Source organism: Pleurodeles waltl, chromosome 2_2 (genome assembly GCF_031143425.1).
Source record: "Pleurodeles waltl isolate 20211129_DDA chromosome 2_2, aPleWal1.hap1.20221129, whole genome shotgun sequence".
NCBI lineage: Eukaryota > Metazoa > Chordata > Amphibia > Caudata > Salamandridae > Pleurodeles > Pleurodeles waltl.
In genome coordinates this window covers 146,486,683-146,505,109 of record NC_090439.1, presented here as the reverse complement: position 1 = coordinate 146,505,109, position 18,427 = coordinate 146,486,683, and positions in this window count along the sequence as shown.

The following is an 18,427-nucleotide window of genomic DNA, read 5'->3' as shown; positions in this document are numbered from 1 at the left end:
AACTTTCTGCCACAGAAATGTGAGGAACATGGGTTTTTTTTGCCAAATTTTGAGGTTTGCAAAGTATTCTGGGTAACATAACCTGGTCCGAGCCCCACAAGTCACCCCATCTTGGATTCCCCTAGGTCTCTAGTTTTCAGAAATGCACAGGTTTGGTAGGTTTCCCTAGGTGGCGGCTGAGCTAGATGCCAAAATCTACAGGTAGGCACTTTGCAAAAAACACCTCTGTTTTCTTTAAAAAAATTTGATGTGTCCACGTTGCACTTTGGGGCGTTTCCTGTCACGGGCGCTAGGCCTACCCACACAAGTGAGGTATCAGTTTTATCGGGAGACTTGGGGGAACGCTGGGTAGAAGAACATTTGTGGCTCCTCTCAGATTCCAGAACTTTCTGCCACAGAAATGTGAGGAACATGTGTTTTTTTAGCCAAATTTTGAGGTTTGCAAAGGAATCTGGGTAACAGAACCTGGTCCGAGCCCCACAAGTCACCCCATCTTGGATTCCCCTAGGTCTCTAGTTTTCAGAAATGCACAGGTTTGGTACGTTTCCCTAGGTGCCGGCTGAGCTAGAGGCCAAAATCTACAGGTAGGCACTTTGCAAAAAACACCTCTGTTTTCTTCCAAAAATTTGGATGTGTCCACGTTGCGCTTTGGGGCGTTTCCTGTCGCGGGCGCTAGGCCTACCCACACAAGTGAGGTATCATTTTTATCTGGAGACTTGGGGGAACACTGGGTGGAAGGAAATTTGTGGCTCCTCTCAGATTCCAGAACTTTCTGCCACAGAAATGTGAGGAACATGTGTTTTTTTTGCCAAATTTTGAGGTTTGCAAAGGATTCTGGGTAACAGAACCTGGTCCGAGCCCCACAAGTCACCCCATCTTGGATTCCCGTAGGTCTCTAGTTTTCAGAAATGCACCGGTTTGGTAGGTTTGCCTAGGTGCCGTCTGAGCTAGAGGCCAAAATCTACAGGTAGGCACTTCGCAAAAAACACCTCTGTTTTCTTTTAAAAAATTGGATGTGTCCACGTTGCGCTTTGGGGCGTTTCCTGTCGCGGGCGCTAGGCCTACCCACACAAGTGAGGTATCATTTTTATCGGGAGACTTGGGGGAACGCTGGGTGGAGGAAATTTGTGGCTCCTCTCAGATTCCAGAAATTTCTGCCACAGAAATGTGAGGAACATGTGTTTTTTTAGCCAAATTTTGAGGTTTGCAAAGGATTCTGGGGAACAGAACCTGGTCCGAGCCCCACAAGTCACCCCATCTTGGATTCCCCTAGGTCTCTAGTTTTCAGAAATGCACAGGTTTGGTAGGTTTCCCTTGGTGCTGGCTGAGCTAGAGGCCAAAATCTACAGGTAGGCACTTTGCAAAAAACACCTCTGTTTTCTTTCAAAAATTTGGATGTGTCCACGTTGCGCTTTGGTGCGTTTCCTGTCGCGGGCGCTAGGCCTACCCAGACAAGTGAGGTATCATTTTTATCGGGAGACTTGGGGGAACGCTGGGTGGAAGGAAATTTGTGGCTCCTCTCAGATTCCAGAACTTTCTGCCACAGAAATGTGAGGAACATGTGTTTTTTTAGCCAAATTTTGAGGTTTGCAAAGGAATCTGGGTAACAGAACCTGGTCCGAGCCCCACAAGTCACCCCATCTTGGATTCCCCTAGGTCTCTAGTTTTCAGAAATGCACAGGTTTGGTAGGTTTCCTTAGGTGCCGGCTGAGCTAGAGGCCAAAATCTACAGGTAGGCACTTTGCAAAAAACACCTCTGTTTTCTTTCAAAAATTTGGATGTGTCCACGTTGCGCTTTGGGGCGTTTCCTGTCGCGGGCGCTAGGCCTACCCACACAATTGAGGTATCATTTTTATCTGGAGACTTGGGGGAACACTAGGTGGAAGGAAATTTGTGGCTCCTCTCAGATACCCGAACTTTCTGCCACGGAAATGTGAGGAACATGTGTTTTTTTAGCCAGATTTTGAGGTTTGCAAAGGATTCTGGGTAAGTGAACCTGGTCCGAGCCCCACAAGTCACCCCATCTTGGATTCCCGTAGGTCTCTAGTTTTCAGAAATGCACCGGTTTGGTAGGTTTCCCTAGGTGCCGGCTGAGCTAGAGGCCAAAATCTAAAGGTAGGCACTTTGCAAAAAACACCTCTGTTTTCTTTCAAAAATTTGGATGTGTCCACGTTGCGCTTTGGTGCGTTTCCTGTCGCAGGCGCTAGGCCTACCCAGACAAGTGAGGTATCATTTTTATCGGGAGACTTGGGGGAACGCTGGGTGGAAGGAAATTTGTGGCTCCTCTCAGATTCCAGAACTTTCTGCCACAGAAATGTGAGGAACATGTGTTTTTTTAGCCAGATTTTGATGTTTGCAAAGGATTCTGGGTAACAGAAACTGGTCCGAGCCCCAAAAGTCACCCCATCTTGGATTCCCCTAGGTCTCTAGTTTTCAGAAATGCACAGGTTTGGTAGGTTTCCCTAGGTGCCGGCTGAGCTAGAGGCCAAAATCTACAGGTAGGCACTTTGCAAAAAACACCTCTGTTTTCTTTAAAAAATGTGGATGTGTCCACGTTGCGCTTTGGGGCGTTTCCTGTCGCGGGCGCTAGGCCTACCCACACAAGTGAGGTATCATTTTTATCGGGAGACTTGGGGGAACGCTGGGTGGAAGGAAATTCGTGGCTCCTCTCAGATTCCAGAACTTTCTGCCACAGAAATGTGAGGAACATGTGTTTTTTTAGCCAAATTTTGAGGTTTGCAAAGGAATCTGGGTAACAGAACCTGGTCCGAGCCCCACAAGTCACCCCATCTTGGATTCCCCTAGGTCTCTAGTTTTCAGAAATGCACAGGTTTGGTAGGTTTCCCTAGGTGCCGGCTGAGCTAGAGGCCAAAATCTACAGGTAGGCACTTTGCAAAAAACACCTCTGTTTTCTTTAAAAAATGTGGATGTGTCCACGTTGCGCTTTGGGGCGTTTCCTGTCGCGGGCGCTAGGCCTACCCACACAAGTGAGGTATCATTTTTATCGGGAGACTTGGGGGAATGCTGGGTGGAAGGAAATTTGTGGCTCCTCTCAGATACCCGAACTTTCTGCCACGGAAATGTGAGGAACATGTGTTTTTTTAGCCAGATTTTGAGGTTTGCAAAGGATTCTGGGTAACATAACCTGGTCCGAGCCCCACAAGTCACCCCATCTTGGATTCCCGTAGGTCTCTAGTTTTCAGAAATGCACCGGTTTGGTAGGTTTCCCTAGATGCCGGCTGAGATAGAGGCCAAAATCTACAGGTAGCCACTTTGCAAAAAACGCCTCTGTTTTCTTTCAAAAATGTGGATGTGTCCACGTTGCGCTTTGGGGCGTTTCCTGTCACGGGCGCTAGGCCTACCCACAAAAGTGAGGTATTATTATTATCGGGAGACTTGGGGGAACGCTGGGTGGAAGGAAATTTGTGGCTCCTCTCAGATTCCAGAACTTTCTGCCACAGAAATGTGAGGAACATGTGTTTTTTTTGGCAAATTTTGAGGTTTGCAAAGGATTCTGGGTAACATAACCTGGTCCGAGCCACACAAGTCACCCCATCTTGGATTCCCCTAGGTCTCTAGTTTTCAGAAATGCCCAGGCTTGGTAGGTTTCCCTAGGTGCCGGCTGAGCTAGAGGCCAAAATCTACAGGTAGGCACTTTGCAAAAAAACACCTTTGTTTTCTTTCAAAAATTTGGATGTGTCCACGTTGCGCTTTGGGGTGTTTCCTGTCACGGGCGCTAGGCCTACCCACAAAAGTGAGGTATTATTTTTATCGGGAGACTTGGGGGAACGCTGGGTGGAAGGAAATTTGTGGCTCCTCTCAGATTCCAGAACTTTCTGCCACAGAAATGTGAGGAACATGTGTTTTTTTAGGCAAATTTTGAGGTTTGCAAAGGATTCTGGGTAACAGAACCTGGTCCGAGCCCCACAAGTCACCCCATCTTGGATTCCCCTAGGTCTCTAGTTTTCAGAAATGCACAGGTTTGGTAGGTTTCCCTAGGTGCCGGCTGAGCTAGAGGCCAAAATCTACATGTAGACACTTTTAAAAAAAACACCTCTGTTTTCTTTCAAAAATTTGGATGTGTCCACGTTGCGCTTTGGGGTGTTTCCTGTCGCGGGCGCTAGGCCTACCCACACAAGTGAGGTATCATTTTTATCTGGAGACTTGGGGGAACGCTGGGTGGAAGTAAATTTGTGGCTCCTCTCAGATTCCAGAACTTTCTGCCACAGAAATGTGAGGAACATGTTTTTTTTTTGCCAAATTTTGAGGTTTGCAAAGGATTCTGGGTAACATAACCTGGTCCGAGCCCTACAAGTCACCCCATCTTGGATTCCCCTAGGTCTCTAGTTTTCAGAAATGCACCGGTTTGGTAGGTTTCCCTAGGTGCCGGCTGAGCTAGAGGCCAAAATCTACAGGTAGGCACTTTGCAAAAAACACCTCTGTTTTCTTTCAAAAATTTGGATGTGTCCACGTTGCGCTTTGGGGCGTGTCCTGTTGTGGGCGCTAGGCCTACCCACACAAGTGAGGTATCATTTTTATCTGGAGACTTGGGGGAACGCTGGGTGGAAGTAAATTTGTGGCTCCTCTCAGATTCCAGAACTTTCTGCCACAGAAATGTGAGGAACATGGGTTTTTTTTGCCAAATTTTGAGGTTTGCAAAGGATTCTGGGTAACATAACCTGGTCCGAGCCCCACAAGTCACCCCATCTTGGATTCCCCTAGGTCTCTAGTTTTCAGAAATGCACAGGTTTGGTAGGTTTCCCTAGGTGGCGGCTGAGCTAGATGCCAAAATCTACAGGTAGGCACTTTGCAAAAAACACCTCTGTTTTCTTTAAAAAAATTTGATGTGTCCACGTTGCACTTTGGGGCGTTTCCTGTCACGGGCGCTAGGCCTACCCACACAAGTGAGGTATCAGTTTTATCGGGAGACTTGGGGGAACGCTGGGTAGAAGAACATTTGTGGCTCCTCTCAGATTCCAGAACTTTCTGCCACAGAAATGTGAGGAACATGTGTTTTTTTAGCCAAATTTTGAGGTTTGCAAAGGAATCTGGGTAACAGAACCTGGTCCGAGCCCCACAAGTCACCCCATCTTGGATTCCCCTAGGTCTCTAGTTTTCAGAAATGCACAGGTTTGGTACGTTTCCCTAGGTGCCGGCTGAGCTAGAGGCCAAAATCTACAGGTAGGCACTTTGCAAAAAACACCTCTGTTTTCTTCCAAAAATTTGGATGTGTCCACGTTGCGCTTTGGGGCGTTTCCTGTCGCGGGCGCTAGGCCTACCCACACAAGTGAGGTATCATTTTTATCTGGAGACTTGGGGGAACACTGGGTGGAAGGAAATTTGTGGCTCCTCTCAGATTCCAGAACTTTCTGCCACAGAAATGTGAGGAACATGTGTTTTTTTTGCCAAATTTGGAGGTTTGCAAAGGATTCTGGGTAACAGAACCTGGTCCGAGCCCCACAAGTCACCCCATCTTGGATTCCCGTAGGTCTCTAGTTTTCAGAAATGCACCGGTTTGGTAGGTTTGCCTAGGTGCCGTCTGAGCTAGAGGCCAAAATCTACAGGTAGGCACTTCGCAAAAAACACCTCTGTTTTCTTTTAAAAAATTGGATGTGTCCACGTTGCGCTTTGGGGCGTTTCCTGTCGCGGGCGCTAGGCCTACCCACACAAGTGAGGTATCATTTTTATCGGGAGACTTGGGGGAACGCTGGGTGGAGGAAATTTGTGGCTCCTCTCAGATTCCAGAACTTTCTGCCACAGAAATGTGAGGAACATGTGTTTTTTTAGCCAAATTTTGAGGTTTGCAAAGGAATCTGGGTAACAGAACCTGGTCCGAGCCCCACAAGTCACCCCATCTTGGATTCCCCTAGGTCTCTAGTTTTCAGAAATGCACAGGTTTGGTAGGTTTCCCTAGGTGCCGGCTGAGCTAGAGGCCAAAATCTACAGGTAGGCACTTTGCAAAAAACACCTCTGTTTTCTTTCAAAAATTTGGATGTGTCCACGTTGCGCTTTGGGGCGTTTCCTGTTGTGGGCGCTAGGCCTACCCACACAAGTGAGGTATCATTTTTATCTGGAGACTTGGGGGAACGCTGGGTGGAAGTAAATTTGTGGCTCCTCTCAGATTCCAGAACTTTCTGCCACAGAAATGTGAGGAACATGGGTTTTTTTTGCCAAATTTTGAGGTTTGCAAAGGATTCTGGGTAACATAACCTGGTCCGAGCCCCACAAGTCACCCCATCTTGGATTCCCCTAGGTCTCTAGTTTTCAGAAATGCACAGGTTTGGTAGGTTTCCCTAGGTGGCGGCTGAGCTAGATGCCAAAATCTACAGGTAGGCACTTTGCAAAAAACACCTCTGTTTTCTTTAAAAAAAATTGATGTGTCCACGTTGCACTTTGGGGCGTTTCCTGTCACGGGCGCTAGGCCTACCCACACAAGTGAGGTATCAGTTTTATCGGGAGACTTGGGGGAACGCTGGGTAGAAGAACATTTGTGGCTCCTCTCAGATTCCAGAACTTTCTGCCACAGAAATGTGAGGAACATGTGTTTTTTTAGCCAAATTTTGAGGTTTGCAAAGGAATCTGGGTAACAGAACCTGGTCCGAGCCCCACAAGTCACCCCATCTTGGATTCCCCTAGGTCTCTAGTTTTCAGAAATGCACAGGTTTGGTACGTTTCCCTAGGTGCCGGCTGAGCTAGAGGCCAAAATCTACAGGTAGGCACTTTGCAAAAAACACCTCTGTTTTCTTCCAAAAATTTGGATGTGTCCACGTTGCGCTTTGGGGCGTTTCCTGTCGCGGGCGCTAGGCCTACCCACACAAGTGAGGTATCATTTTTATCTGGAGACTTGGGGGAACACTGGGTGGAAGGAAATTTGTGGCTCCTCTCAGATTCCAGAACTTTCTGCCACAGAAATGTGAGGAACATGTGTTTTTTTTGCCAAATTTGGAGGTTTGCAAAGGATTCTGGGTAACAGAACCTGGTCCGAGCCCCACAAATCACCCCATCTTGGATTCCCGTAGGTCTCTAGTTTTCAGAAATGCACCGGTTTGGTAGGTTTGCCTAGGTGCCGTCTGAGCTAGAGGCCAAAATCTACAGGTAGGCACTTCGCAAAAAACACCTCTGTTTTCTTTTAAAAAATTGGATGTGTCCACGTTGCGCTTTGGGGCGTTTCCTGTCGCGGGCGCTAGGCCTACCCACACAAGTGAGGTATCATTTTTATCGGGAGACTTGGGGGAACGCTGGGTGGAGGAAATTTGTGGCTCCTCTCAGATTCCAGAACTTTCTGCCACAGAAATGTGAGGAACATGTGTTTTTTTAGCCAAATTTTGAGGTTTGCAAAGGATTCTGGGGAACAGAACCTGGTCCGAGCCCCACAAGTCACCCCATCTTGGATTCCCCTAGGTCTCTAGTTTTCAGAAATGCACAGGTTTGGTAGGTTTCCCTTGGTGCTGGCTGAGCTAGAGGCCAAAATCTACAGGTAGGCACTTTGCAAAAAACACCTCTGTTTTCTTTCAAAAATTTGGATGTGTCCACGTTGCGCTTTGGTGCGTTTCCTGTCGCGGGCGCTAGGCCTACCCAGACAAGTGAGGTATCATTTTTATCGGGAGACTTGGGGGAACGCTGGGTGGAAGGAAATTTGTGGCTCCTCTCAGATTCCAGAACTTTCTGCCACAGAAATGTGAGGAACATGTGTTTTTTTAGCCAAATTTTGAGGTTTGCAAAGGAATCTGGGTAACAGAACCTGGTCCGAGCCCCACAAGTCACCCCATCTTGGATTCCCCTAGGTCTCTAGTTTTCAGAAATGCACAGGTTTGGTAGGTTTCCCTAGGTGCCGGCTGAGCTAGAGGCCAAAATCTACAGGTAGGCACTTTGCAAAAAACACCTCTGTTTTCTTTCAAAAATTTGGATGTGTCCACGTTGCGCTTTGGGGCGTTTCCTGTCGCGGGCGCTAGGCCTACCCACACAATTGAGGTATCATTTTTATCTGGAGACTTGGGGGAACACTGGGTGGAAGGGAATTTGTGGCTCCTCTCAGATACCCGAACTTTCTGCCACGGAAATGTGAGGAACATGTGTTTTTTTAGCCAGATTTTGAGGTTTGCAAAGGATTCTGGGTAAGTGAACCTGGTCCGAGCCCCACAAGTCACCCCATCTTGGATTCCCGTAGGCCTCTAGTTTTCAGAAATGCACCGGTTTGGTAGGTTTCCCTAGGTGCCGGCTGAGCTAGAGGCCAAAATCTAAAGGTAGGCACTTTGCAAAAAACACCTCTGTTTTCTTTCAAAAATTTGGATGTGTCCACGTTGCGCTTTGGTGCATTTCCTGTCGCAGGCGCTAGGCCTACCCAGACAAGTGAGGTATCATTTTTATCGGGAGACTTGGGGGAACGCTGGGTGGAAGGAAATTTGTGGCTCCTCTCAGATTCCAGAACTTTCTGCCACAGAAATGTGAGGAACATGTGTTTTTTTAGCCAGATTTTGAGGTTTGCAAAGGATTCTGGGTAACAGAACCTGGTCCGAGCCCCAAAAGTCACCCCATCTTGGATTCCCCTAGGTCTCTAGTTTTCAGAAATGCACAGGTTTGGTAGGTTTCCCTAGGTGCCGGCTGAGCTAGAGGCCAAAATCTACAGGTAGGCACTTTGCAAAAAACACCTCTGTTTTCTTTAAAAAATGTGGATGTGTCCACGTTGCGCTTTGGGGCGTTTCCTGTCGCGGGCGCTAGGCCTACCCACACAAGTGAGGTATCATTTTTATCGGGAGACTTGGGGGAACGCTGGGTGGAAGGAAATTTGTGGCTCCTCTCAGATTCCAGAACTTTCTGCCACAGAAATGTGAGGAACATGTGTTTTTTTAGCCAAATTTTGAGGTTTGCAAAGGAATCTGGGTAACAGAACCTGGTCCGAGCCCCACAAGTCACCCCATCTTGGATTCCCCTAGGTCTCTAGTTTTCAGAAATGCACAGGTTTGGTAGGTTTCCCTAGGTGCCGGCTGAGCTAGAGGCCAAAATCTACAGGTAGGCACTTTGCAAAAAACACCTCTGTTTTCTTTAAAAAATGTGGATGTGTCCACGTTGCGCTTTGGGGCGTTTCCTGTCGCGGGCGCTAGGCATACCCACACAAGTGAGGTATCATTTTTATCGGGAGACTTGGGGGAATGCTGGGTGGAAGGAAATTTGTGGCTCCTCTCAGATTCCAGAACTTTCTGCCACAGAAATGTGAGGAACATGTATTTTTTTAGCCAAATTTTGAGGTTTGCAAAGGATTCTGGGGAACAGAACCTGGTCCGAGCCCCACAAGTCACCCCATCTTGGATTCCCCTAGATCTCTAGTTTTCAGAAATGCACATGTTTGGTAGGTTTCCCTTGGTGCCGGCTGAGCTAGAGGCCAAAATCTACAGGTAGGCACTTTGCAAAAAACACCTCTGTTTTCTTTCAAAAATTTGGATGTGTCCACGTTGCGCTTTGGTGCGTTTCCTGTCGCAGGCGCTAGGCCTACCCAGACAAGTGAGGTATCATTTTTATCGGGAGACTTGGGGGAACGCTGGGTGGAAGGAAATTTGTGGCAACTCTCAGATTCCAGAACTTTCTGCCACAGAAATGTGAGGAACATGTTTTTTTTGGCCAGATTTTGAGGTTTGCAAAGGATTCTGGGTAACAGAACCTGGTCCGAGCCCCACAAGTCACCCCATCTTGGATTCCCCTAGGTCTCTAGTTTTCAGAAATGCACAGGTTTGGTAGGTTTCCCTAGGTGCCGGCTGAGCTAGAGGCCAAAATCTACAGGTAGGCACTTTGCAAAAAACACCTCTGTTTTCTTTCAAAAATTTGGATGTGTCCACGTTGCGCTTTGGGGCGTTTCCTGTCGCGGGCGCTAGGGCTACCCACACAATTGAGGTATCATTTTTATCTGGAGACTTGGGGGAACACTGGGTGGAAGGAAATTTGTGGCTCCTCTCAGATACTCGAACTTTCTGCCACGGAAATGTGAGGAACATGTGTTTTTTTAGCCAGATTTTGAGGTTTGCAAAGGATTCTGGGTAACATAACCTGGTCCGAGCCCCACAAGTCACCCCATCTTGGATTCCCGTAGGTCTCTAGTTTTCAGAAATGCACCAGTTTGGTAGGTTTCCCTAGGTGCCGGCTGAGCTAGAGGCCAAAATCTACAGGTAGGCACTTTGCAAAAAACACCTCTGTTTTCTTTCAAAAATTTGGATGTGTCCACGTTGCGCTTTGGGGCGTTTCCTGTCACGGGCGCTAGGCCTAGCCACAAAAGTGAGGTATTATTATTATCGGGAGACTTGGGGGAACGCTGGGTGGAAGGAAATTTGTGGCTCCTCTCAGATTCCAGAACTTTCTGCCACAGAAATGTGAGGAACATGTGTTTTTTTAGGCAAATTTTGAGGTTTGCAAAGGATTCTGGGTAACAGAACCTGGTCCGAGCCCCACAAGTCACCCCATCATGGATTCCCCCAGGTCTCTAGTTTTCAGAAATGCACAGGTTTGGTAGGTTTCCCTAGGTGCCGGCTGAGTTAGAGGCCAAAATCTACAGGTAGGCACTTTGCAAAAAACACCTCTGTTTTCTTTCAAATATTTGGATGTGTCCACGTTGCGCTTTGGGGCGTTTCCTGTCACGGGCGCTAGGCCTACCCACACAAGTGAGGTATCATTTTTATCGGGAGACTTGGGGGAACGCTGGGTGGAAGGAAATTTGTGGCTCCTCTCAGATTCCAGAACTTTCTGCCACAGAAATGTGAGGAACATGTGTTTTTTTAGCCAAATTTTGAGGTTTGCAAAGGATTCTGGGGAACAGAACCTGGTCCGAGCCCCACAAGTCACCCCATCTTGGATTCCCCTAGGTCTCTAGTTTTCAGAAATGCACATGTTTGGTAGGTTTCCCTTGGTGCCGGCTGAGCTAGAGGCCAAAATCTACAGGTAGGCACTTTGCAAAAAACACCTCTGTTTTCTTTCAAAAATTTGGATGTGTCCACGTTGCTCTTTGGTGCGTTTCCTGTCGCAGGCGCTAGGCCTACCCAGACAAGTGAGGTATCATTTTTATCGGGAGACTTGGGGGAACGCTGGGTGGAAGGAAATTTGTGGCTCCTCTCAGATTCCAGAACTTTCTGCCACAGAAATGTGAGGAACATGTTTTTTTTGGCCAGATTTTGAGGTTTGCAAAGGATTCTGGATAACAGAACCTGGTCCGAGCCCCACAAGTCACCCCATCTTGGATTCCCCTAGGTCTCTAGTTTTCAGAAATGCACAGGTTTGGTAGGTTTCCCTAGGTGCCGGCTGAGCTAGAGGCCAAAATCTACAGGTAGGCACTTTGCAAAAAACTCCTCTGTTTTCTTTCAAAAATTTGGATGTGTCCACGTTGCGCTTTGGGGCGTTTCCTGTCGCGGGCGCTAGGGCTACCCACACAATTGAGGTATCATTTTTATCTGGAGACTTGGGGGAACACTGGGTGGAAGGAAATTTGTGGCTCCTCTCAGATACTCGAACTTTCTGCCACGGAAATGTGAGGAACATGTGTTTTTTTAGCCAGATTTTGAGGTTTGCAAAGGATTCTGGGTAACATAACCTGGTCCGAGCCCCACAAGTCACCCCATCTTGGATTCCCGTAGGTCTCTAGTTTTCAGAAATGCACCAGTTTGGTAGGTTTCCCTAGGTGCCGGCTGAGCTAGAGGCCAAAATCTACAGGTAGGCACTTTGCAAAAAACGCCTCTGTTTTCTTTCAAAAATTTGGATGGGTCCACGTTGCGCTTTGGGGCGTTTCCTGTCACGGGCGCTAGGCCTAGCCACAAAAGTGAGGTACTATTATTATCGGGAGACTTGGGGGAACGCTGGGTGGAAGGAAATTTGTGGCTCCTCTCAGATTCCAGAACTTTCTGCCACAGAAATGTGAGGAACATGTGTTTTTTTAGGCAAATTTTGAGGTTTGCAAAGGATTCTGGGTAACAGAACCTGGTCCGAGCCCCACAAGTCACCCCATCATGGATTCCCCCAGGTCTCTAGTTTTCAGAAATGCACAGGTTTGGTAGGTTTCCCTAGGTGCCGGCTGAGGTAGAGGCCAAAATCTACAGGTAGGCACTTTGCAAAAAACACCTCTGTTTTCTTTCAAATATTTGGATGTGTCCACGTTGCGCTTTGGGGCGTTTCCTGTCACGGGCGCTAGGCCTACCCACACAAGTGAGGTATCATTTTTATCGGGAGACTTGGGGGAACGCTGGGTGGAAGGAAATTTGTGGCTCCTCTCAGATTCCAGAACTTTCTGCCACAGAAATGTGAGGAACATGTGTTTTTTTATGCAAATTTTGAGGTTTGCAAAGGATTCTGGGTAACATAACCTGGTCCGAGCCCCACAAGTCACCCCATCTTGGATTCCCCTAGGTCTCTAGTTTTCAGAAATGCACAGGTTTGGTAGGTTTCCCTTGGTGCCGGCTGAGCTAGAGGCCAAACTCTACAGGTAGGCACTTTGCAAAAAACACCTCTGTTTTCTTAAAAAAATGTGGATGTGTCCACGTTGCGCTTTGGGGCGTTTCCTATCACGGGCGCTAGGCCTACCCACACAAGTGAGGTATCATTTTTATCTGGAGACTTGGGGGAACGCTGGGTGGAAGTAAATTTGTGGCTCCTCTCAGATTCCAGAACTTTCTGCCACAGATATGTGAGGAACATGTGTTTTTTTTGCCAAATTTTGAGGTTTGCAAAGGATTCTGGGTAACATAACCTGGTCCGAGCCCGACAAGTCACCCCATCTTGGATTCCCCTAGGTCTCTAGTTTTCAGAAATGCACAGGCATGGTAGGTTTCCCTAGGTGCCGGCTGAGCAAGAGGCCAAAATCTACAGGTAGGCACTTTGCAAAAAAACACCTTTGTTTTCTTTCAAAAATTTGGATGTGTCCACGTTGCGCTTTGGGGTGTTTCCTGTCACGGGCGCTAGGCCTACCCACAAAAGTGAGGTATTATTTTTATCGGGAGACTTGGGGGAACGCTGGGTGGAAGGAAATTTGTGGCTCCTCTCAGATTCCAGAACTTTCTGCCACAGAAATGTGAGGAACATGTGTTTTTTTAGCCAAATTTTGAGGTTTGCAAAGGATTCTGGGGAACAGAACCTGGTCCGAGCCCCACAAGTCACCCCATCTTGGATTCCCCTAGGTCTCTAGTTTTCAGAAATGCACAGGTTTGGTAGGTTTCCCTTGGTGCCGGCTGAGCTAGAGGCCAAAATCTACAGGTAGGCACTTTGCAAAAAACACCTCTGTTTTCTTTCAAAAGTTTGGATGTGTCCACGTTGCGCTTTGGGGCATTTCCTGTTGCGGGCGCTAGGCCTACCCACACAAGTGAGGTATCATTTTTATCTGGAGACTTGGGGGAACGCTGGGTGGAAGTAAATTTGTGGCTCCACTCAGATTCCAGAACTTTCTGCCACAGAAATGTGAGGAACATGTTTTTTTTGGCCAAATTTTGAGGTTTGCAAAGGATTCTGGGTAACATAACCTGGTCCGAGCCCTACAAGTCACCCCATCTTGGATTCCCCTAGGTCTCTAGTTTTCAGAAATGCACAGGTGTGGTAGGTTTCCCTAGGTGCCGGCTGAGCTAGAGGCCAAAATCTACAGGTAGGCACTTTGCAAAAAACACCTCTGTTTTCTTTCAAAAATTTGGATGTGTCCACGTTGCGCTTTGGGGCGCGTCCTGTCGCGGGCGCTAGGCCTACCCACACAAGTGAGGTATCATTTTTATCTGGAGACTTGGGGGAACGCTGGGTGGAAGTAAATTTGTGGCTCCTCTCAGATTCCAGAACTTTCTGCCACAGAAATGTGAGGAACATGGGTTTTTTTTGCCAAATTTTGAGGTTTGCAAAGGATTCTGGGTAACATAACCTGGTCCGAGCCCCACAAGTCACCCCATCTTGGATTCCCCTAGGTCTCTAGTTTTCAGAAATGCACAGGTTTGGTAGGTTTCCCTAGGTGGCGGCTGAGCTAGAGGCCAAAATCTACAGGTAGGCACTTTGCAAAAAACACCTCTGTTTTCTTTAAAAAAATTTGATGTGTCCACGTTGCACTTTGGGGCGTTTCCTGTCACGGGCGCTAGGCCTACCCACACAAGTGAGGTATCAGTTTTATCGGGAGACTTGGGGGAACGCTGGGTAGAAGAACATTTGTGGCTCCTCTCAGATTCCAGAACTTTCTGCCACAGAAATGTGAGGAACATGTGTTTTTTTAGCAAAATTTTGAGGTTTGCAAAGGAATCTGGGTAACAGAACCTGGTCCGAGCCCCACAAGTCACCCCATCTTGGATTCCCCTAGGTCTCTAGTTTTCAGAAATGCACAGGTTTGGTACGTTTCCCTAGGTGCCGGCTGAGCTAGAGGCCAAAATCTACAGGTAGGCACTTTGCAAAAAACACCTCTGTTTTCTTCCAAAAATTTGGATGTGTCCACGTTGCGCTTTGGGGCGTTTCCTGTCGCGGGCGCTAGGCCTACCCACACAAGTGAGGTATCATTTTTATCTGGAGACTTGGGGGAACACTGGGTGGAAGGAAATTTGTGGCTCCTCTCAGATTCCAGAACTTTCTGCCACAGAAATGTGAGGAACATGTGTTTTTTTTGCCAAATTTGGAGGTTTGCAAAGGATTCTGGGTAACAGAACCTGGTCCGAGCCCCACAAGTCACCCCATCTTGGATTCCCGTAGGTCTCTAGTTTTCAGAAATGCACCGGTTTGGTAGGTTTGCCTAGGTGCCGTCTGAGCTAGAGGCCAAAATCTACAGGTAGGCACTTCGCAAAAAACACCTCTGTTTTCTTTTAAAAAATTGGATGTGTCCACGTTGCGCTTTGGGGCGTTTCCTGTCGCGGGCGCTAGGCCTACCCACACAAGTGAGGTATCATTTTTATCGGGAGACTTGGGGGAACGCTGGGTGGAGGAAATTTGTGGCTCCTCTCAGATTCCAGAACTTTCTGCCACAGAAATGTGAGGAACATGTGTTTTTTTAGCCAAATTTTGAGGTTTGCAAAGGATTCTGGGGAACAGAACCTGGTCCGAGCCCCACAAGTCACCCCATCTTGGATTCCCCTAGGTCTCTAGTTTTCAGAAATGCACAGGTTTGGTAGGTTTCCCTTGGTGCTGGCTGAGCTAGAGGCCAAAATCTACAGGTAGGCACTTTGCAAAAAACACCTCTGTTTTCTTTCAAAAATTTGGATGTGTCCACGTTGCGCTTTGGTGCGTTTCCTGTCGCGGGCGCTAGGCCTACCCAGACAAGTGAGGTATCATTTTTATCGGGAGACTTGGGGGAACGCTGGGTGGAAGGAAATTTGTGGCTCCTCTCAGATTCCAGAACTTTCTGCCACAGAAATGTGAGGAACATGTGTTTTTTTAGCCAAATTTTGAGGTTTGCAAAGGAATCTGGGTAACAGAACCTGGTCCGAGCCCCACAAGTCACCCCATCTTGGATTCCCCTAGGTCTCTAGTTTTCAGAAATGCACAGGTTTGGTAGGTTTCCCTAGGTGCCGGCTGAGCTAGAGGCCAAAATCTACAGGTAGGCACTTTGCAAAAAACACCTCTGTTTTCTTTCAAAAATTTGGATGTGTCCACGTTGCGCTTTGGGGCGTTTCCTGTCGCGGGCGCTAGGCCTACCCACACAATTGAGGTATCATTTTTATCTGGAGACTTGGGGGAACACTGGGTGGAAGGGAATTTGTGGCTCCTCTCAGATACCCGAACTTTCTGCCACGGAAATGTGAGGAACATGTGTTTTTTTAGCCAGATTTTGAGGTTTGCAAAGGATTCTGGGTAAGTGAACCTGGTCCGAGCCCCACAAGTCACCCCATCTTGGATTCCCGTAGGCCTCTAGTTTTCAGAAATGCACCGGTTTGGTAGGTTTCCCTAGGTGCCGGCTGAGCTAGAGGCCAAAATCTAAAGGTAGGCACTTTGCAAAAAACACCTCTGTTTTCTTTCAAAAATTTGGATGTGTCCACGTTGCGCTTTGGTGCGTTTCCTGTCGCAGGCGCTAGGCCTACCCAGACAAGTGAGGTATCATTTTTATCGGGAGACTTGGGGGAACGCTGGGTGGAAGGAAATTTGTGGCTCCTCTCAGATTCCAGAACTTTCTGCCACAGAAATGTGAGGAACATGTGTTTTTTTAGCCAGATTTTGAGGTTTGCAAAGGATTCTGGGTAACAGAACCTGGTCCGAGCCCCAAAAGTCACCCCATCTTGGATTCCCCTAGGTCTCTAGTTTTCAGAAATGCACAGGTTTGGTAGGTTTCCCTAGGTGCCGGCTGAGCTAGAGGCCAAAATCTACAGGTAGGCACTTTGCAAAAAACACCTCTGTTTTCTTTAAAAAATGTGGATGTGTCCACGTTGCGCTTTGGGGCGTTTCCTGTCGCGGGCGCTAGGCCTACCCACACAAGTGAGGTATCATTTTTATCGGGAGACTTGGGGGAACGCTGGGTGGAAGGAAATTTGTGGCTCCTTTCAGATTCCAGAACTTTCTGCCACAGAAATGTGAGGAACATGTGTTTTTTTAGCCAAATTTTGAGGTTTGCAAAGGAATCTGGGTAACAGAACCTGGTCCGAGCCCCACAAGTCACCCCATCTTGGATTCCCCTAGGTCTCTAGTTTTCAGAAATGCACAGGTTTGGTAGGTTTCCCTAGGTGCCGGCTGAGCTAGAGGCCAAAATCTACAGGTAGGCACTTTGCAAAAAACACCTCTGTTTTCTTTAAAAAATGTGGATGTGTCCACGTTGCGCTTTGGGGCGTTTCCTGTCGCGGGCGCTAGGCATACCCACACAAGTGAGGTATCATTTTTATCGGGAGACTTGGGGGAATGCTGGGTGGAAGGAAATTTGTGGCTCCTCTCAGATTCCAGAACTTTCTGCCACAGAAATGTGAGGAACATGTGTTTTTTTAGCCAAATTTTGAGGTTTGCAAAGGATTCTGGGGAACAGAACCTGGTCCGAGCCCCACAAGTCACCCCATCTTGGATTCCCCTAGGTCTCTAGTTTTCAGAAATGCACATGTTTGGTAGGTTTCCCTTGGTGCCGGCTGAGCTAGAGGCCAAAATCTACAGGTAGGCACTTTGCAAAAAACACCTCTGTTTTCTTTCAAAAATTTGGATGTGTCCACGTTGCGCTTTGGTGCGTTTCCTGTCGCAGGCGCTAGGCCTACCCAGACAAGTGAGGTATCATTTTTATCGGGAGACTTGGGGGAACGCTGGGTGGAAGGAAATTTGTGGCAACTCTCAGATTCCAGAACTTTCTGCCACAGAAATGTGAGGAACATGTTTTTTTTGGCCAGATTTTGAGGTTTGCAAAGGATTCTGGGTAACAGAACCTGGTCCGAGCCCCACAAGTCACCCCATCTTGGATTCCCCTAGGTCTCTAGTTTTCAGAAATGCACAGGTTTGGTAGGTTTCCCTAGGTGCCGGCTGAGCTAGAGGCCAAAATCTACAGGTAGGCACTTTGCAAAAAACACCTCTGTTTTCTTTCAAAAATTTGGATGTGTGCACGTTGCGCTTTGGGGCGTTTCCTGTCGCGGGCGCTAGGGCTACCCACACAATTGAGGTATCATTTTTATCTGGAGACTTGGGGGAACACTGGGTGGAAGGAAATTTGTGGCTCCTCTCAGATACTCGAACTTTCTGCCACGGAAATGTGAGGAACATGTGTTTTTTTAGCCAGATTTTGAGGTTTGCAAAGGATTCTGGGTAACATAACCTGGTCCGAGCCCCACAAGTCACCCCATCTTGGATTCCCGTAGGTCTCTAGTTTTCAGAAATGCACCAGTTTGGTAGGTTTCCCTAGGTGCCGGCTGAGCTAGAGGCCAAAATCTACAGGTAGGCACTTTGCAAAAAACACCTCTGTTTTCTTTCAAAAATTTGGATGTGTCCACGTTGCGCTTTGGGGCGTTTCCTGTCACGGGCGCTAGGCCTAGCCACAAAAGTGAGGTATTATTATTATCGGGAGACTTGGGGGAACGCTGGGTGGAAGGAAATTTGTGGCTCCTCTCAGATTCCAGAACTTTCTGCCACAGAAATGTGAGGAACATGTGTTTTTTTAGGCAAATTTTGAGGTTTGCAAAGGATTCTGGGTAACAGAACCTGGTCCGAGCCCCACAAGTCACCCCATCATGGATTCCCCCAGGTCTCTAGTTTTCAGAAATGCACAGGTTTGGTAGGTTTCCCTAGGTGCCGGCTGAGTTAGAGGCCAAAATCTACAGGTAGGCACTTTGCAAAAAACACCTCTGTTTTCTTTCAAATATTTGGATGTGTCCACGTTGCGCTTTGGGGCGTTTCCTGTCACGGGCGCTAGGCCTACCCACACAAGTGAGGTATCATTTTTATCGGGAGACTTGGGGGAACGCTGGGTGGAAGGAAATTTGTGGCTCCTCTCAGATTCCAGAACTTTCTGCCACAGAAATGTGAGGAACATGTGTTTTTTTAGCCAAAT